The 19888-nt window shown below is 36.2% G+C and overlaps 1 protein-coding gene and 1 long non-coding RNA gene across 2 annotated transcripts in view; one reads left to right on the top strand and one right to left on the bottom strand.

Moving 5' to 3' along the window:
* Window positions 1–19888, bottom strand: part of LOC145509774 (uncharacterized) — a 404239-nt gene that overhangs the window by 178325 nt on the left and 206026 nt on the right. The gene's annotated exons all lie outside the window — the stretch shown is intronic.
* Window positions 1–19888, top strand: part of LOC145509773 (uncharacterized) — a 565222-nt gene that overhangs the window by 481776 nt on the left and 63558 nt on the right. The window lies entirely within an intron of this gene.

Below are 19888 nucleotides of genomic sequence, written 5' to 3'. Positions count from 1 at the left end.
TTTGTTTTGGTCCATGATAATTTCAGAGAATGTTAAATTAGAGCCGTAATTTCTATATCATTCTTGAAGAGAGATGCACACCCAAAGGTATTTGTTTCAAGAAATTTGTTTCAAGAAATCGCCTTCATTTAGAAATCTCCTTGCCGCATTGGAATCATTGCTCAACCAGCCAATATGATTCTCTTAGAACTTTCAGTGCAAAATTCATAAAACATGACCATCCTTAAAGGACTTTATCATTAAAAACATGCATTTGTGGAAGGAATTTCCAGTTGGAATTCAGCATCATATTACAGGGATTCTCCAGGCAATAATACTGCAGTGGGTTGCTATGCCCTCCTCCCTGGGATCTTCCCAACCCAGGGATCAAACCCACATCTCTTATGTCTCCTGCATTGGCAGGAGGGTTCTTTACCACTATCGCCACCTGGAAAGCCCTATTATTAAGGTGACCAGAGCCCCAGTTTGCCAAATACAGCAGTAGTTTATGCTTGTTATCAGCATTTAACTATTAATAATAGTCCCTTTGGGCATGCACAAAGAAGAGAAATTCCAATAATCTTGACACTGTGCATATATATGAATGTGGATGAGTGAGTGTGTGTGTGTGTGTTACTGATCATGGGATTCCTTCCAACCCATACCTCACCTGCTTCACCATTCCACCCTTCTCAGTCTATATAACTACAAATGACTATAAAACCAAAAATGAAGACTACAAATCCTCTATTTCAAAGCTTAAAAACTATCAGACCAAGTACGGAACTAAAAGGTTTAGAATGACATAGAGCAAACTTTCCCTCTGCCTGATTTTGGAGACCAGATTTTTAAAATATCCCAAGAAAAGGTGAAATAGAGGAATGAGAAACCACATCTATAAGAAACAGAGAGAAAGAATCCAGTAACATCAACCATATCAATGGCAAGAATTCAAGCAGAATCCATACTGTGTTACTTCACACATAACTTTCTGGCATGAGCAACTGCCAACAGCAATGCATGGTTCATCAGTTGACTAGTTTGGGACTCTACTCAGCCCTCCCACATGCTCCGTCAGACCCATCCCAGTGTGCTATCCAGAGAGCCAAGACACTTGAACAACTTAGACTCCTGGAGGAAAGGTGATTATGTGTAGGAAAAATCTTTCCCTTGACTAAAGTGATGTTAAAATGCTACAAAATATTTTACTTTGAGTTTCACTGAAGGTGTTTTTTTATTTCATTTCCAAGTACGTTTCAATAAAAGATAAATTTACCTAACATTTTGACTCCCTGTTTACTTCTACCTCTGAGTGGGGCAAACCCTTCATGACAATAGAAAGGAGAATGAGAAATTTCAGCAACAAATTGCCTGGATTGCTATAAAACCAAACCAACCTACTCAGGACACTAGGGAGTTCAGTTAAGTTCAGTACAGCTGCTCAGTCATGTCCAACTCTTTGCGACCCCATGGACTAAAGCACACCAGGCCTCCCTGTCCATCACTGACTCCCAGAGTTTACTCAAATTCATGTCCATTGAGTCAGTGATGCCATCCAACCACCTTGTCCTCGGCCATCCCCTTCTCCTCCTGCCTGCAATCTTTCCCAGCATCAGGGTCTTTTCAAATGAGTCAGTTCTTTGCATCAGGTGGCCAAAGGATTGGAGTTTCAGCTTCAATATCAGTCCTTCCAATGAATATTCAGGACTGATTTCCTTTAGGATGGACTGGTTGGATCTCCCTGCAGTCCAAGGGACTCTCAAGAGTCTTCTCCAACACCACAGTTCAAAAGCATCAATTCTTTGGTGCTCAGCTTTCTTTATAGTCCAACTCTCATCCATACATGACTACTGGAAAAACCATAGCTTTGACTAGATGGACCTTTGTTGGTAAAGTAATATCTCTGCTTTTTAATATGCTGTCTAGTTTGTTCATAACTTTTCTTGGAGTGAGTCTCCATTTTTCCAGACCATGGTCCTACCAGAAAGAATGACACCTTCATTTCTAGTCAGTTTCAGCTGGGCACAATGAATGGATGATCCATTCATTTCACAAATATTTATTGAGTGCCTCCTCTATACCACGCACTGACATAAACATTTAGAATGCATTAGTTAACAAAACTATGGCAGATTGTATTCTCCAAATATTGTTACACCAACATATTTCATCCCGCATGTTTTCTTGCTGATGTTGTAGGGCTCAAGAGTCTAGGGCCTCTGATATCAAAAGGTCTGTTGTGTGTCTTTTGGTATTAGACAATAAATGATATCTTCTGATTTTCTCTGTCTTGGAATATACACCGAAGGAATCCTGAAAAGTCTGGCTAATCGCTAAGGCAGCCATACCAGACAATTCATGGGGAGTGACCACTTAAAGATACCTGAAAAGCCTCACTATTTCAGCCCTAAGTCCAACTACATTCTTCACCAAGACCAACTTCTTCCTCCTAAGGAGGAACACCACCTTTAACAATTAGAAATTGGAATTGAAGAGTCCAGAAAACATTAAATATTTAGTTATAAATATAACAAAATGTATGTAATATATTATGTAATATGTATGTAAGAACTGCACATTAAAAACTTCAGAACACATGAAGGAAATTTTAAAAGTCTAAACAAACACAGTACAAATAAATTATGATCATGGATTACAAGACTTAATATTATTAAAATGTCAATTCTCTAGACACTATAGATTTAGTAATTCTAATTAAAGTATCAGCAGCAATTTTTGGTGGAAATTGACAAGCTGATTCCAAAAATCTGGAGAAGCAAAAGAAGTGGAATAGACAAAATAATTTTGAAGAGCAACAAAGAAGGTGAAATTGCACTGGATTTCAAAACTTAGCATAAAGCTACAATTATCAAAACAGTTTTGTATTAGGGAAAAAAATGGACATACACATCAACAGAATAGAAGATATACTCCATAAATAGATCTCTACATATATCATCAATTGACTCTGTATAGATGTGCAGTTTAAAGGAAAGAGGATATTCCTTCCAACAAATGATGCTGGACAACTATCAATACAAGCAAAACTGAGTTTAATCATTATCTTGCACCATCACCAAAAATCAGCTCACAATGTAGATGGACCATAATGTTAATTACAAAACCCAAAACTATAAATATTGGATAAAATATTAGGAGAAAATATTTTTGGCCTTGGGTTACATAAAGTGATTTTAAGTTAAGATGCCAAAAATACAATTCATAAGAGACAATGTTGCTATAAATTATTATACACATTAATTTATTAATATTGTAGATATCAATAATTGAATGTTACACAAAGAATGTTATCTATGTTGTATTTGTAGTATGGGAAAGTAGAATGTCAGACGTTAGACCTTTAATATTAATTGCTCTTTGTCTGTCTCTAGCTGAACCGTCCTGATAAACTGCTAATATAATTATTTTTCAAAGAGGCTTACCCTTGTTTTTCTACATTAAAAACATTAATATCCTTCAAAAAACCTACAAAATAAAATCCGTTTTTGTTTAAATATGTCACTCAAGGTGCTTCCCTTCTTCTCCAGTCTTATGCTCTGTTATTCCTCACATCTTGTACTGTACATACCAGCAATACCTGGCATTCTTGGATTATCTCTAGTGCTCTGTGTTTGGATACCCTTCTTTCTAGCAAAAATAACAAAATAGAGTCATTTTTTGTTATGTATCTAATGATAACAGTATGTCTGGGCTAACCACTATAATATACTAGCAGAAGTTATCTTTGAAAAGGGTTAATTAACTTTGTTAAATGAGAATTTCCACGTCTTGGTACTTAACCAAGAGACATGAAATGAACATGAAAGTTAACAAAAACACTCTAAAAATTGTTTTTAGAATCTTTAATCATAATACCCCAAACTGGAAACAGCCAGATATTGATCAACAGAAGAATGGATGAAAAAATTGGCCTATATCCATAAAACAGAGTAATATTCAGTAATAAAAGGGACTCCCAACATGTCATAACACAGAATAATCTCAAAACTAGGCCAAAGAAGCCTTTTATAAAGCATTATATGTTTTATGTTCCATTTATATGAAGTTCTAAAATAGGTAAATTAACCTATTTTACCTGAAGAAAAAATTTCAGAAGAAATAGCTACTTCTGTGGGTCTGGAGGACTATCAGGTGATTTTCCAGACTGATGGTAGCGTTCTATACAGAAGCCATACAGAATGTACTGGATAGAGGTTTGGGTTACACAGGTGTGTGCACTTCTCAAAACCCATCAAATGTTATATTTAAATTTTGCATTTCATTTAATGTAAATTTTACCTAAAAACAGGATCAGTAAGTGAATATCTAAGTGTAGTTAATGATATGTGTGCTGAAAGGTTGAGGAGTTAAGCATATAGATGTTTGCAATTTACAATGATACACATTAACAGAAGTTCGATATCCAAAACATAAAAACTCCTGCAAATCAACAAATACTTCCACAAACCTGTAAGAAAAAGAGAAGCAATTCTATAGAGAAATGGACAAAGTTAAAAACATGTGCTTTCTAACAGAGGGAAAACACTCTTTGGCATACATCACAGCAAGGTCCTCTAACCTATTTCCTATAATGGAAATAAAAACAAAACTAAACAAATGGGACATAATTAAAAGTTTCTGCATAGGAAAGGAAACTATAAACAAGGTAAAAACACTCAGAATAGGAGAAAAATAATAGCGAATGAAACAACTGACAAAGGCTTAATCTCCAAAAATATACAAGCAGCTCATGCAGCTCAATATCAGAAAAACAAATAACCCAATCCAAAAATGGGCAGAAGACCTAAACAGACATTTCTCCAAAGAAGACACACAGATGGCTAACAAATACATGAAAATAAGCTCAACGCTGCTTATTATTAGAGAAACGCAAATCAAAACTACAATGCAGCATTACCTCACACAGCTCAGAATGGCCACCATCAAAAAAATCTACAAAAAAATGCTGGAGAAGGTATGGAGAAAATGGAACCCTCTTGCACTGTTTGTGGGAATATAAGTTGATACTGCCTCTATGGAGAATAGTATGGAGATTCCTTAAAAAACTAGGAATAAAACTACCGTATAACACATCAATCTCACTACAGGGCATGTACCCTGAGAAAACCATAATTGAAAAAGACACATGTACCCCAATGTTCATTGCAGCACTATTTACAGTAGCCAGGACATGGAAGCAACCTAGCTATCCATCGACAGATGAAAGGATAAAGAAGATGTGGTACATATATACAATGGGATATTGCTCAGCCATAAAAAAGGAACACATCTGAGTCAGTTCTAATGAGGTGGATGAATCTAGAGCCTATTATACAGAGTAAAATAAGTCATAAAGAAAAAGACAAGTATCATATATTAAAGCACATATATGGAATCTAGAAAGGTGGTACTGATGAACCTATATCAGGGCAGCAATAGAGATGCAGACATAGAGAACAGACTTGTGGAAGGAGAGGGTGGGGCAAATTGAGAGAGTAGCATGAAAACATATTCATTACCATAGGTAAAACAGATAGCCAGTGGGAATTTGCTGTATGATGAAGGGAGCTCAAACCTAGTGCTCTGTGACAACCTAGACGGATGGGATGGGGTGGGAGAGAGGTTGAAGAGGGATGGGACATATGTATACCTATAGCTGATTCATGTTGATGAATGGCAGAAACTAACACGATACTGTAAAGCAATTATCCTCCAATTAAAAATACATACATTTTTTAAAATGCACTTCTTGAATAGGAAACTTGAACTGCAATAAACATATATAAAAGATGGACAGCCTCATCATTAAATAAGATAATGCAATTAAAGCAACAATGGGATACAATTTCAAACATATCAGAGTAGTAAGTAATAAGAATTATAATCAAACTTAGTAAGTAATAAGAACTATATTCAAATTTGGAAAAATTCTTGCTGAATGGCTTTTAAATTACACTACTATGGAGAGCAATAACTAAAAAATTAGAATATGTGCATGCCCTAGATTTTCAGATATATAATATTGAGAAACTCCTGGGTTATGTTCATCAGTGGGCACATATAAGGATGTATATTAAAACACACATTAGTAAGAAAAATGGACAAGTAAACTGTAGGGAATTTTTATAGAATTCTAGATAGCAGATCGGAGAAGGCAATGGCAACCCACTCCAGTACTCTTGCTTGGAAAATCCCATGGACGGAGGAGCCTGGTAGGCTGCAGTCCAAGGGGTCGCGAAGGGTCGGACATGACTGAACGACTTCACTTTCACGCATTGGAGAGGGAAACGGCAACCCACTCCAGTGTTCTTGCCTGGAGAATCTCACGGACGGCGGAGCCTGGTGGGCTGCCGTCTATGGGGTCGTACAGAGTCGGACACGACTGAAGCGACTTAGCAGCAGCAGCAGATAGCAGGTAAATTGAACTAGATCTACATCAAATTAATGGACTTGAAAATAAAATATTAGGGCAGCAAAGCAAGTTGCAAAAGCAAAGATACAGCATGCTTCTGCTTATGTAAATACTGAAAATGCAGAATACTATGTGTGTGTGTGTGTATATATATATATATGGATATTTATGTGTATCACAGAAGCAAGGCAATTTACAGAAACATACCAAACATAGGCAAATTACAGGTTTCTTTAAGGAAGTAAAAATTATGAGAATTTATATCTTGAAAATTACTGTTCAAAACAAAAGCTCAAAAGCATTCTTCCTATTTGAAAGAAGCTACCCTGTATCCTAAGTCACCATGAAATCACTCTATTGCCAATAAAACCAGTGAATAGGATGAGTACTTAAGAAGGCTCAGTGATTCTCATGAGGGCTTTTATAACCTTTTGGCTCCACCTGACTTTTCCTGGAAAATCTGCCCAAGTGGTAAAAGTAATGATAACAACCCTAGTTTGTTTTAGAAGGTGACTTTTAGGTGACTAAAAAGTCAATTACACAGGTATATCCCCATTAGGTACACAGTATAGGTACCTGAGATCTATTCCATACACATAGTAAAAGTTAAAAAATGAAAATTATATACAATTTCAAGGTTGTGTTTAAAATAAGGATAAAGTCATGGGTCGAATGGGAATTTATCATTATATTTTAATTCTCTTTCAAAAGGATAGAAGGAAAAATAAAAAAGATTCTAAGAAGAATCGAGGTAATGATGCCATAGTCTTTCACTCTCTCAATCTCTACACAAAATGGTCAGAGTAACAAACTATAAAATTTTAAACTCCCCAAAAATGTTTACTGTAAAATCAGGTGACAAGCATGAGAATTAAAGAGCACACAGACAAACCACCCACATCCACAAGACCAGCTTAATATCAGCGTTGATAGGAGAGAATAGAAAGAGAAGCAACTAGGAGTCTGACTGAAAACAGCCATCAGGTTTTCAGTGGAAGGAACAGCAGCCATCTTGAAAGCTGTATCTGAACTGCCAAGGATTTAACTCACTCCATTAGTGGGTCAATGCGAAAGAATTACTGTAAAATGGAAAGACCTGAAGTGGGCTACCTAACAAGAAGTCTCAGAACTGACCAGAAATGGCTCCCTTCCAGGCTGACAGGACCTAATACCAAGAAGAAAATGCTGGGAGTGAAATCAAAACTGCAAGATAGCCACACTAACCAGGATGGCTCTTAGTTTTATGCTGATGTGAAATGGAAGCTCCAGAGACCCCCAAAATGACCAAGCATAAGTAAGCCAAGAGAATTTACAGATATTTGTGTCCAAAAAGAAAATCTGTAATGCTGTAAGAAGCATTTTTAATATAATTGCAATGCTGGTCCCGCTGAACAAATTCATGAACATCCGTATGAAAATTCAGTCTAGAAGAAGAGAGGAGTTCCATGGTGTCCCTCGCCTTGTCTCTTCTTAAAAAGAATTTCAAAAGTTGCCTATAATATAAGCCACATATCTATGTGGCATAGTTCTAGGGGTTCTTCATTAACTACTACAGCAAAGAATTTCCATCATTAGTCAGCCTTCAGGTCTAGACTGGTCTACATTGAAAGAGATTAGCCACATTCAAAGACACTGGGACTGTATAATGGGAAAACATTTCCATTCTAAACTGAAATAAGTAATTCTCTAAATCCTCTCTGAAATCAGTCGTTTGCTTCTATCTATCTGCATCATATTTGCACATGTATTTCTAATGTTTGGGATGCAAATGATGCTCAAAAATAATCTCTTTGAACTTTTAAATAATATTGGTTTATAAGTTCTCTTTAAAATGTTGAAGTTATGCATGTAATAACACAGATAGTAGAAATCAAACCTAAGTGTTATTGGGTGACTATTTAAGGCCCTTAAAATACCACAAATAGCTATAACCATTCTTACATTCTCCTGGAGGAACAGCATCCAGTCCTAGTACTAAGAATGAAAAGTAAAATTTGAGTTAGGTAAGATATGCTTTGATTCCCAAGATATGTTTTCTCAAAGCAACAATGAAGGATTGTTTTCTTTGGTTTTATTTTTTAGAAAAAGGGGAAAGAGAAAGGAAGGAAAGAGAAGGAAAGGGAAGGAAAAGGTGCTATACGTTTCAACTGCAAATACAAATGAAGTGAAGTGAAGTGAAAGTCCCTCAGTCATGTCCGACTCTTTGGGACAGGCCAGAATACTGGAGTTGGTAGCCGTTCCCTTCTACAGGGGGTCTTCCCACACCCGGGGATCAAACCGAGGTCTCCGGCATTGCAGGCAGATTCTTTACCCGCTGAGCCACAAATACAAATGAAATAGTGATATTTTTGGTGAATTCCAATAAAGCTCAACTCATCCAAATTCTAAGATGCAAGGATGATAATCTGTTATCTGGAACAAAAAATTAGCTGATTAGACTCATAAAAGTTCTAGAAATTCAAGGGAAAGGGTTGGTTTTCAGTTATATGGAATAAATAGGAATGAGATTTTTTTATTACTCTATAACTTCAGATTGCCCCATAAATATTCCCCAATTTCCAGCTTTTAGTACTCATATTTTATGCTCATTTTATGAATTTACTTCTCTTGACAAGCATGTGTATTTGATTACAGAAGTCATTACACATCTTTATCTATCCAGCCATATTGCCTTTTGGTCTGAGTTGATTTCAGATAAATATCTGAATGTTTGTTTCAGAAAGTGGGCTTCAGAAACTAATAACAGGAACCAGGAATGCCTGATAGTTCAATTAGGGACACAAAACTACAAAGGCCAAGTGAGCAAACAGCTCATTTGCTGCTGGAAGTGTATTCTTTCCAGAACAATAGACTGTGAGTCCCTAAGAAGCATGAATGATACAGTTTTGTTTTTATTTTTTTACATCTTCAGTGTTTAGTGCAGTGCCTGGCACACAGTAGGTACTAAACAAAATATGCTGAATAAAAATAATGGAAAAGCATCAAACACACATATGCTTTCCACACCACGAACAGGAAAAGATTTCAGACCTCGAAATTTTCAATGATCTTACCACTTAAATAAGTTAGTCTCAAGAATCACTGAAATAATTTAGTATTGAAGAAAGATGCTAGAGAAGGGAAATGGGTATTTCCCTCTCCTCCACCTGTTTCTTTCTTCAGTACTCCTTTTTCTCCTTTTCCTGCAACTTGGTGACCCACAATTTTCTTGTATTACTTTATTTTTGTTATAGCAAAGAAAATAGTAAGAAAATATATTAGTTAAAATCAAAAAATTTTCAAAGTAAAAGAACAATTTTACAGTTGAGTCCCTATATATGCCAGGCATCTTATATACATTATATAATTTAATCTTCATAAGCACAACCTAAAATAGTGATTATTATGATTTTTTTAAGTGAGGAAACTACAAGGCAAATGATTGATCACAAGTGAAACAATGGAACAATGGAATAGTACATAATACCAAGCCTTTTGACTTCAAATCTCACGTTCTTTCCATACTAACCTATCCTTTACAAAGTAACTAATTTAAGGCTATACTATTTATATTGTAAAGTATTCTTTTAAATAAATTTATAACAGATTTCCTAAACTCCCTAAATATATAAACTATGTTAAATTCATATAAAATCTATTTAATAAATGAGTTTTACAAAACACAGGTTGTTTAAAGTCCACCACAATTAGAAATCTAGTATTAATGACAGTTCAATAATACATATATAGAAGAAAGTGAATTTCAAGTAAGGAATCTAGCATCTATTTTAATCTTTGCCATTGATTTATATGTGACATGTAATCACATTCTCCTAGTGAATCCATCTGTTTTCAAATTTTAGAATATAAAAAAAATGCTGACCACCAAACTGGGATATTTGAAAACTAACTATCTCCTCAGCTAACTTGTTAATTTCTTAAAAATAAAAATAGTATAAATATGTAAAACAATCCAAATTGATCTAAAAGTAAAGGATGTTAAAGACAGAGATAGAGAAGCAGCTTCAAGAATTTCCTCTGAAAGGTACAGAAAAACAATTCACACACACACACACACACATATATATATATACCCACATATATATATGTATATAATATATATAACAAATGACCATTTTAGTTGCTTTTTAATTGTATGTTGTGCTATCATAGTACTTCACTAGAAAACTGCTAGATTAGTAATTTACCAGAATAGAAACCAAAGTAATTCAGATTTTTTTCTAAAAGCTTAACTTCAAATATTTTGTAAACTCTAGAAGAGTATAACGGGTCACCTATAGAGACTTTTATTTTTATTTATGGTAGCTTTAGCAATGAAAAATGTCATATAAATTCAACCTAGAATAATATCACTACATGTGTTACCCCAGAATCTGTTCCACTCATTCATCATTCAATATTTTTACAAAGTTACTATGAGCTACCACTGGTAGAAGTGGTGGGGCTATAGAGGAGAATAAAAAAGGTATAGTTCCTGCCCTCATGGAGTTTACATTGCAATGGGAGATAATTAATTAATTAGCTAAAGAAAGCCATATCAAAACAAATTCAGAGATTAAAATTTAAGGGAAATTTTAAAAAATAACTGTGTATAGGAAGCATTTATATAATTGATGCTTGCATGCATCCTCAGTCACTTCAGGCGTGTCTGACTCTTTGCAACCCTGTGGACAATAGCCCGCCAAGCTCCTGTCCATGGGATTCTCCAGGCATGAATAGTAGAGTGGGTTGCCATGCCCTCCTCCCAGTGGTCATCCTGACCCAGGGATCCAACACCAGTCTCTGGCATCTCCTGCACTGGCAGATGGGTTCCTTACCACTAGTGCCACCTGGGAAGTCCATATATTATCAATGCTGCTGCTGCTACTGCTGCTGCTAAGTCTCTTCAGTCGTGTCCAACTCTGTGCAACCCCACAGACTGCAGCCCATCAGGCTCCGCCATCCCTGGGATTCTCGAGGCAAGAACACTGGAGTGGGTTGCCATTTCCTTCTCCAATGCATGAAAGTGAAAAGTGAAAGTGAAGTCACTCAGTCATGTCCGACTCTTAGCGACCCCATGGGCTGCAGCCTACCAGGCTCCTCCGTCCATGGGATTTTCCAGGCAAGAGTACTGGAGTGGGTGCCATTGCCTTCTCCAATATTATCAATACTATGTATAAAATAACTAATGAGTAGGTGGCTCAGATGGTAAAGCATCTGCCTGCAATGCTGGAGACCTGGGTTGAATCCCTGGGTCGTGAAGATCCCCTGGAGAAGGAAATGGTAACCCACTCCAGTACTCTTGCCTGGAAAATTCCATGGACAGAGGAGCCTGGTAGGCTACAGTCCATGGGGTCACAAAGAGTCGGACATGACTGAGCGACTTCACTTTCACTTTCACCTACTGTATAGCACAGGTAACTCTACTCAATGTACTATGGTGACAAATGGGAAGGAATTCCAAAAAAGAGGGGATATATGTACACACATAGCTAATCCACTTTGACTTTTGTGGGTGGTCTTCTCTGTATCCATATCCCCTTTCTTCCACCAACAGAACTTTTAAATAACACTAGAGAATACACCTAATCCAACTCCCTGCTCCAGTGGACAATTTTCCATAGTTTAAGATAATCATATCTCCATTTTCTTAGCCACAGTGATTGGTACAAGAATGGGGATATTAAGTCATTCAGAATCCAATGGATTTGGAGAGACATTTCCTGTGGATTAAAATTTTTCCTTCTTTATCAAAAAGTATCCGAATGGCTGTATTCTTTTCTGCTGGTTCTAAATGTACAATTTAGCTCCTGGCACGTCTATAAACCAACTCTGGAGTCAAAAGTAGACAACCAACTTGAAAATAGTGCTAATTTTCCTTAGTGGGGAAGCAGGAAGCAGGGCAAAAAAAAAAAAAAAAAAGAGTTTTCACCAGCACCACAATTCGAAAACATCAATTTTTTGGCGCTCAGACTTCTTCATGGTCCAACTCTCACATCCATACATGACTACAGGGAAAACCATGGCTTTGACTATATGGACTTTTGTCAGCAAAGTGATGTCTCCACTTTTTTAATAAGCTGTCTAGTAAAGCCAGGAGAAGTTATGGTTTTAAATGGGTGATCAGGGTACAACTCTTTGTGAAGGCAATATTTAAACAAAGTCTTGAAGAAGTTAAGAAGCTAGTGATGTCAACATCTAGGAGGAAAGCTCTCCAGATAGAGGAAAGAAGAAGTGCAAAGGCCCTGAGGCACTTCTTTATCAGTTATCATTTTAGAATCTTATCAACATTAACTCCAAAACCTCTAGATTTCCTTTTGGTGTTAGATGGTTCTTGCCACAAATATAAGATTCATATTGTGTTTACAGCCAAAAGGGAAACTTCCTGTAATTGTGAGTCTGTCATTTTGAGTTGTGCATGACACAATAATTTGGGGTAAAGGAAGACTTGAAATTACATTTTGTCATTTTGTTAATCAGTTCCTTTCAGCCAGTGTAAATTATCATACAGAGCACCAACGTGACTCTGGCTGACCCAGGTTTGAACGTGAGCTCTGCCACTCTGGAGACTGGAGCCACTTACTGATCTCCAGGCATAAAAGGATGAAATAATACCCATCTGAAGCATCTTTGTGAAGACTGGGTGAAAATACAAATTCAAGTCTTTGTGTCCTTCAATAAAATTTTTTTTTTTTCTTTTTTAAAAAAAGAAAGAAATGTGTTCTGGTCAGATCTTTAAACCCTGAATCAAACTATTCATTTGATTTTATTAAATTGGATTAGATAACATTTTCTAAAAAATCCTAAAAAGCCCATACATGACAAAACCAAAATCAGAATATACTATGTCCTCTTCAAAACTTTGCACCAATGTCTTCTGAATCTTTGGTCTAGAAGACATGGCATCAAAGCAGTTCCTACTTTATAACTACTCAACTCTCTCTCTCCCACTTTTGTTTTGTCTCACTCTCCTAAGACCTCAAAATGACTCTAGATGCAGCATCCCACTGCTGCTGCTGCTGCTGCTGCTAAGTCGCTTCAGTCGTGTCTGACTCTGTGTGACCCCACAGACAGCAGCCCACTAGGCTCCGCCATCCCTGGGATTCTCTAGGCAAGAACACTGGAGTGGGTTGCCATTTCCTTCTCCAATGCATGAAAGTGAAAAGTGAAAGTGAAGTCGCTCAGTCGTGTCCAACTCGTAGCGACCCCATGGACTGCAGCCTACCAGGCTCCTCTGTCCATGGGTTTTTCCAGGCAAGAGTACTGGAGTGGGGTGCCATTGCCTTCTCCAGCAGCATCCCGCAGCAGTATAAAAACATACTGTTTAACTGCAAGATCTGTTTTTTATAATGGCTCATGAAATAAGTATTTAATATGTTATCAAATATCTTGGCAATTTTATAAAAAATGACCCTAAAAACTCAGTGCAGCTGCTCCTTTGAGAAGCTGAGTCTCAGTACTTCCCCGTTCTAATTGTAACTTTAGTAAAGTAAAAAATGTAAAGCATCTCTTTCAGGTGCTGGTACATGGAAGCTTGGGAATAAAAGTAAATATAATGTTGCTATGCTAGAAAAAAGTTTTAAGTCATACTCATTATATAGCATATACTTGCAACAAAAACATGGATCAAAAAAACTTGATCCAACATTTTTGGATCATCCATCATAGACAGTTCCATTTATCTTTCAATTTTTAAGTGAAACAAAAACTACCAAGTAACAGCATCACTGACTCGGAATGTTTTTAATGTCCAAAGGAAAAACTATTACATACCCTTCCACCTCAACGCTTAACTAATGCCAGTTAGTATGTGCACACATTTTATGTAGTTATGTTCAAATTTAATTTCAATGCTTTGCTCTGTTCTTTACATTTAACATTTTAATATTGTAATTTTCTCATTAATACATAGTCTGAATAATTATTTTTATGGCTTCATAATGTTTCATTAAGTGAATGACAAAAGGTATATAACCACATATCCTACTATTACCTTTTAGAGGAAATACATATTTAACTGGTCCTCAATTCTCTGCAGAACATAATTTCAGATATTTTTTAAAATGTTTTGATGGAGACATTTTTCTCTGCAGAGAGCTTACCTTTGGCATCTATTGAAGAATGCAAAGCAATCAAACTATAAGGTCAGTTTTACATTGGGTCAGATTATTCTGTGCCAACTCAGGAAGGCTCGTGCATCTATTTCAATATTGAATGTCAGTTTTTCAGCTGAAGGCTAGAGATATCTCTCTGCCTATCCTCTTTAAATTGACTATGAGAAAATGGTAGATTACCCATCTTAGTGTCCAGCTGCTTGCTATATGCCTGACCTAAGCACACAGATATAGCCTTGGTCTGGTTGTGGCTTTAATACTTAAAACTACAAAACTCATTCAGATCTTTGAGTTAACCAAATTTAAACTTTGGAATTTCTTACTTTTATTTTACTTCTCCAAAACACTTATAATAAAGGCTCATCTCTCACAGACACTTTCCAATTTACTTTTTACAAAATCAAATTTTCCCTTTCTAGCAGTTCTCTGTGTGAAATGACCTCAAGAGAAAAAAAAAAATCCAAAGACCTATTTAGTAGTAAAGACTCCTTATACTCTTTAAAACTTTAAACCACTAATAGGAGAATAAAATTATTACAGCTAACATTTATTATGGACTAACTATTAACCAAGCAGTTAATTAACCAACGGTTAATTAATAATTATTAACCAACAGTGTAAAGTGCCTTATATATTTTTTAATTTGATCATTATAAAATCATTATGAAACAGGTAATATTAGCTTCATTTTATTCGGGGAGGACATAGAGTTTTTAAGGTTTATGAAAAGCTTTTTCAACATCACATTATATGTAAATGTTGCTATTGAGATAGGAATGATCAATTTTATTTACCTTAGACATCAAAGATAAAATAATTAAACAACATCATCATTCAGAAAAGATGAGATATAGGAAACCTCCTGGGGGAAGGAGAGGGTGGGACGAATTGAGCAAGTAGCATTGAAATATATCCACTACCATATGTTGAATAGATAGCCAGTGAGAATTAGATGTTTGAAGCAGGGAGCTCAAACCCAGTGCAGTGTGCTATGTGAGGGGTTAGATGGGGTAGGAAGTGGAAAGGAGGTTCAAGAGAAAGGGGATATATGTGTACATATGGCTGATTAATGTTGATGTATGGAGGAAACCAACACAATGTTGTAAAGCAATTACCCTTCAACTAAAAATAAATTAAGAGAAAAGAGCTTTTTAATTAAATGAAAATAGACTATGTATCTCCTGAATATACTTCTGTGAAGTGTGGCATAAGAAAGAAAGATGGCACTAAGTCAGGTCTGACTCTTGCAACCCTATGTAGCCTGCCGGGCTCCTCTGTCCATGGCATTCTCCAGGCAAGAGTACTGGAGTGGGTTTGCCATTTTCTTCTCCAGGGGATCTTCCAGACCCAGAAATCGAAACCAGGTTCCAAGCATTGCAGGCAGATTCTTTACCAACTGAGCTATGTGGGAAGTGTGGTATACCCCCTTGTAATTTTCCACATTCCCATGTGTGATAGGCAGACCTATAACGACATCATGTCTAGATGAGGCTTCAGAACCTTCCTCATGAGAGCGCTCTAGGCAGCCACCACCACCGATCATCTGGGGCAGACTCAAGAGACAAATTCAATGGCCATCCTAGGAGACCAATACAGGCCCACTGACTGAACTCTTTCAGAAGAGCAGCTGTGATCTGTGTACTAAATAAAGATAGTGGCATGATAGTATCATCTACTTCATAAAACTGACAGCTTTAAGTGAGCCAACTGTAATACCATGAATTATCCTGAAAGCTTTTTTCAAAGTAACAGTTAAGAAAATGGTCAAGAACATTATTTTTTCTCTCATCATCTCAAACTGTGCCAAGATAGTTAATACTATCCTAAGATAAAATTACTGAGACTTTAAAAAAAGATTTGTCTTTGAACAATTACTTTAGAACTTAGCCACAGTTTTAAGTTGGTAATAATAAACAAGTAATAATATATCATCCGATTTTTTTTGATATTCCTGTCAAAACAAGCACAAGGCTTATTCTACCAACAAGTTTTAGAAATCAACTTTGGCTGGAACATTTCTGTCACATAGCACAGCTTTGATTCTGAAAACAAAATTTTACTATTCTATAGGGAATCAGAGAGCAAAACCAAGGAGACTGGATTAGAAATCTGTAACGCTAGACCTAGTTATAGATAAGACACTAGCTTCCATGATTAGACCAGTTAGGGAACTTCAAAGCAGGAGCATACTTTTCCAGAACTAGGCAACACAATCATTCGAATATAGGAAGAAAATATTAGAAAAAATTATGTAAAATAAGTTAAAAATAAATATTTTACTGACATTTAGTGAACTGATGGTAGTGAATATATGTATGAAACATACACACATTGTAAGTTCAAATTAAAACCATTTTTGATAGACACATGTCATCATAAAGCTTAGAGGTCACTAAACAAGATGACTGCAGAACCTTTCCTACTTTGAGATTTTATAACATGCTACAAGGTAGGCATTTAACTTCTCTGATGGAAAGAAACTGAGGCATTAACAGAGCAAAGCTTCCAAAATGCCTTAGAAGTAGTAGATAAAAGAATGATTAGCGTGGCCAACAGAGGCAATAAGGATTGGTGATAAACTACAGAGCACTCACCTCCCCTAAATGGAATTATTTACTCCTCAGCTAGAAGAGATGAAAAAGCTGGCTCAAAACTCAACATTTAAACAATGAAGATCATGGCATCTGATCCCATCTCTTCATGGCAAATAGACAGGGAAAAAGTGGAAGCAGTGGCAGATTTTATTTTCCTGGGCTCCAAAACCAATGCAGATGGTGACTGCACCACAAAATTAGAAGACCCTTGTTCCTTGGAAGAAAAGCTATGACAAACCTAGACAGCATATTAAAAAGCAGAGACATCACTTTGCCAACAAAGGTTCATATAGTCAAAGCTATGGTTTTTCCAGTAGTCATGTATGGATGTGAGAGTTGGACCATAAAGAAGGCTGAGTGCTGTGGAATTGATGCTTTTGAACTGTGGCACTGGAGAAGATTCTTGAAGGTCCCTTGGACTGCAAGGAGATCAAACCAGTCAATCCTAAAAGAAATCAATCCTGAATATTCATTGGAAGGACTGATGCTGAAGCTCCAATGTTTTGGCCACTTGATGCAAAGATCTGACTCATCAGAAAAGACTGATGCTGGGAAAGATTGAGGGCAAGAGAAGAGGGTGACAGAGGATGAGATGGTTGGAAGGCATCACTGACTCAATGGACATAAGTCTGAGTGAACTCCAGGGGGTAGTGAAGGACAGAGAAGCCTGGCGTGCTGCAGTTCATGGGGTTGCCAAAAGTCGGACACAACTTAGCAACTGAATGACTAAATACTCAGCTAACAGCTCTATCCCTAACAGTTTGTTTGATTTGGCTCAATTCCGAATCTCACTAATCATGCCTCCTGATCTATAAAATGAGAGTAACAATAGAACATGCCTCATTGGGTTGTTGTGAGGATTAAATGAAAAAATGCATGCAAGGTACTTTAGCAATGTACCTAGTACACAGTAAGTACTCAACAAATTTCAGTTATAACAATTAGGTTTTTATTATATACCAAGAATCTTAAATTATTGATTAAATCCTTTCACAAACCTATGAAAACAATATTATCTGTGTTATAGAAGAGAAAATTGAGGCTCAGCAAAGAATAAAATATGCCCAAATTCATTATCTTACCCAAGGCCAGAGTTTCAAGCTCTTTGTATCAAGTTATTCCTTTCACACACAGATTCTCATCAGTAGAATCACATCTTCTGTACCAGAGAAACAATTGCGTGGTTTCAGACTGTTATTTCTTAGTTCTATTTAGAATATAAAACCAAGTAATATAGTTTCTCTGATGGCTTATGATATGTAAACCTCACATAACAAAATTTTTCTGTGTTCAAAATTTTGTGTTATACTGAGCCTAAAATTTGATTAATTCATGAAAGAAAATTAAAATAAGGATACCTCAAAGAAGTAAACAGGCCATATGGACCATGAGACATAATTATCAGCATTGCCAAATTAATTAAATACCCCTCATTCTCTAACTTCATTTCAGATTAATATCATTAAGAGAATAACAAATTTATTTGCATAAGAATGGGGACTGCCATTAAATATTTATGTAATAGACATATAAATTCAAATTTATTAAGAAAGAATAAATTTATTTCAAGGGTCACTGGTTCTTCATCATGTTAGAACCAATTACTTGCAAAATCTTAACATTAATCTCCATGCAAAGAAATGAAAATTAAAACAAGGCTATCCACTCAATGGAATTCAACCTCCCAATTTACAACATTCAATTTTATTTTGTATACTTTAGCCTAGGAGTTTGCAAACTATGACCTGTGAACCAAAATCTTGTCTTCCCTCTATTTTTGTACATAAAACTTTATTGGAATAATTGTTATTGACAATTGTTATTCATTTATGTGTTACTATGATTGCTTCTACATCAACAGGCAAAACTGAGTAGCTATGACAGACCATAAAGCCAACAAAGCCAAAAATATATACCACCTGGGCCTTTACAGAACAAGGGCTGACTTGGCAGGTCTGCAGTGTTCAAACCCTATAACTTTCAAAGAAAGATGTGGCCCTTGACTGGCTCCTGGGAGGTAACATCTTCCCTTAGAATATCCTGCCTGCTACGAGTGTCTTAGTTTATCCAGGACCTTGGGCCATGCCAGGCGGTTTCTGCTAACAATATTATTTATGACATCCTTAGGTCACAAATTATCCATTTGAAACCTCTAGAGTACTTGGAGACCAACCACAATAAAAACTCTGAATATCAAGGCTTGGGTGAGCTTCACTGATTATCAAGACTGCATACATATTGTCAGGCATTATTGTTGCAGAAATTAAGCTCGGTACATTCAATCCCACTAACAGAGGAAAACTGGAATCTTGAGCATGGTTTCTCCTGGACTCTGCTCTGCCACATGCACATTTTACTTCTGCCCATATTAATATGTATTCTTTCACTGTAATGAACTATAACTGTGGGTGTAATAGCTTTTCTGAGTTCTGTTCGTAGTTCTAGGGAATCATTAAATCAGGGTGACCGGGACCTTTCAGCTTATTGTCTCCTTAGAGAAAGTTTGCCAACTTCAAACATCAAAAGGACAAAATTATTATACTTAAGCTAACAACAGAAAGTTGTTCAGAGTTCATATTATCTTTTCTAACTCATTAGCAACCTAACAAAATTTTTGTTAGAAATCTTGATTCCTGAAACAAGACCATTCACTCAGTAATCAGCATCAAGCCAATCTATTTTCCTTAACCTGACCAAATTCTCAGTTGTAAATATTTTCAGATATAGTATTTATTTGGAAAAAACATAAGAAATAGTAGTAGTGTGCATTCTAAAATGCAAATGTATTCTATATAGTAGTCAGCAGTAGC

The sequence above is a fragment of the Giraffa tippelskirchi genome, chromosome 6 (genome assembly GCF_054371585.1).
Source record: "Giraffa tippelskirchi isolate mGirTip1 chromosome 6, T2T-mGirTip1v1.2.pri, whole genome shotgun sequence".
Classification (NCBI taxonomy): domain Eukaryota; kingdom Metazoa; phylum Chordata; class Mammalia; order Artiodactyla; family Giraffidae; genus Giraffa; species Giraffa tippelskirchi.
The sequence above is the reverse complement of the archived record's forward strand: the minus strand, read 5'-3'. Positions and strand labels throughout refer to the sequence as shown.